This window comes from Crocuta crocuta, unplaced genomic scaffold (assembly GCF_008692635.1).
Source record: "Crocuta crocuta isolate KB4526 unplaced genomic scaffold, BGI_CrCroc_1.0 scaffold32, whole genome shotgun sequence".
Lineage (NCBI taxonomy): Eukaryota > Metazoa > Chordata > Mammalia > Carnivora > Hyaenidae > Crocuta > Crocuta crocuta.
In genome coordinates this window covers 961,984-964,205 of record NW_027529424.1, presented here as the reverse complement: position 1 = coordinate 964,205, position 2,222 = coordinate 961,984, and the positions used below count along the sequence as shown (strand labels likewise).

General features: G+C 45.5%; 1 pseudogene; it reads right to left on the bottom strand.

Annotated features, from left to right (window-relative positions):
- Window positions 1-1,637: 1,637 nt before the first annotated feature.
- On the bottom strand, window positions 1,638-1,859 carry LOC144226906 (mitochondrial import receptor subunit TOM6 homolog pseudogene; annotated as a pseudogene).
- Window positions 1,860-2,222: the final 363 nt, after the last annotated feature.

The window sequence follows — 2,222 nt, the reverse complement described above, 5'->3', positions numbered from 1 at the left end:
TGCCCGTCTTGGTCTTGTTCTTCTGACAATATTAACTGAGGAAGAGTTATCATTATGCACAGAAAAAGCCACCCCCATTTGAAGCCACTTCAGTGACTCAGCTAATATGTTAATGGGCTCCACACCCGCCAACCCCACCGCCAGCCTTTACCACTTTCCAAGACCACCCCTTTGAACTGTCAGATCTGCGCCCTGTGGCCGGAGGGCTTTCTCTTGCCTCTGGAGTCCTTTGCCTCTTGCTGAGTAGACTGGAAATGCCAATGGCCCTGGGAGCAGCTCTCAACCAATGACTGAAGGGGAGGAGGTATATAAAAGCCCCAGCCACCTGGTACCTCAAAGGAACCCATCTGAGGGGTGCGCTTTACACCAGTGCCCAGCTCCCCAGCAGGACAAAGCTTTAGTCTCCACAGCAGTAACTGACTGCATCACATAGTCTGTTGGCTGTCTCCCTTCCTTCCTGCTCCCCCCACTGCCTGCCAGGGGGTCCTTTTCTCCTGAATCAGCTCCTTGTACTTGGAGCCTTGTCCCAGGGTCAGCTTCTGGGTTCCCAGTCTAGACAACTTCTGTTTATTTGGGGTTTTAAAATTTTTAATTAGTTAACATATAGTGCAATGTTGGTTTCAGAAGTAGAATGCAGTGTGATTCATCGCTTACATACAACAATCAGTGCTCATCATAACAAGTGTCCTCCTTAATGACCGCCGCCCATCTAGCCCAGTCCCCATCTTCCTCCTCCATCAATCCTCAGCTTGTTCTCTATCGTTATGAGTCTCTATGGTTTGTTTCCCTCTCTCTTTTTTCCTTTTTTCCTTCTTCCTATATGTTCATCTGTTTTGTTTGTTAAATTTCACATGCAAGTGAAATCATATGGTATTTGCCTTTCTCTACTTACTTCACTTAGCATAATACACTCTACCTCTATCCATATCATTGCAAACGGCAAGATTTCATGGTTTTTTTTTTAGAAAGAGAGGGCATAAGCAGGGGAGAGGGACAGAGTGGGGAGGAGAAAGAGAGAGAGAGAGAGAGAGAGAGAGAAAATTAAGCAGGCTCTATGCTCAGCAAGGAGCCCAATGCGTGGCTCAGTCTCATACATGACCTGAGCCCAAATCGAGAGTCAGACACTTAAACACTTAACCGACTGAGCCACCCAGGCACCCCCTATTTTTAACTTTCTGAGAAACCATACTGTTCTCCAGAGTGACTTTGCCAGCTTGCATTCCCACCAGCAGTGCCAGAGGGTTCCCCTTTCTCTGCATACTTGCCAATACCTATTGTTTCTCTCTGTCTCTCTCTCTCTCTCTCTCTCATCTTTGTGTGCAGTCTATATTACAAATATTTGTTAAAATACCAGTACGTTATTTCTCAGGACAAAAGCAAATATCACCCCCTGCAGAAACCTAGGAACTCTGTACAGAACTTTATAGAACAGAGGACAACACTTTGGCTGAAACCTCACTGCTGACCAGAGAATGGATTTCTGAATGGGCTCAATAAAGAAAAGGAAATCAGGAAGGGAAGATGCCCATCTGAATGAAACTTCAGCTTCCATCAGGGCAAGTCTTGTGATGGTCAAAGATTGGAAGCTGTTTTTGGAAGGTTCAGGTACAGCACAGGGGGTTCCATGTGTCTTTTGGCTACACTGGCTGAGGTGCCATTAGGTCAATGTCACTCAAATTCCTGGCCAGCCAAATGCCCGCAGCAAACAGTCCCAAGTTGAGGATCAAGTTCCTCTGGAAATTGTTCCTATTGGTGGCAAAGTAGTAGGCACCCTAAAACCAATCTCTCACGTTGTCCGGAATTTCAGGAGCTTCATTTGCCACACTCTCCATACTCATGATCACCCCCCTGGAAGCCATAGGAGCACCCTCAGGATCCGCAAGGCCCTCCCCACCTACTGTTTCCTGTGTGAATTTTAGCCATTCTGACAGGGGTGAGGTGGTATCTCATCGTGGTTTTGATTTGTATTTTCCTGATGATGAGCAAAGTTCAGCATCTTTTCATGTGTCTGTTAGCCATCTGGATGTCTTCCTTGGAAAAGTGTCTATTCACGTCTTCTGCCCATTTCTTAACGGGATTTTTTTGGATGTTGACTTTGGTAAGTTCTTTATGTTTTTTGGATACTAACCGTTTATGAGATGTGTCATTTGCAAATATCTTCTCTCATTCCATAGGCTGCCTTTTAGTTTTGTTGATTGTTTCCTTCGCTTGTGTAGAAGTTT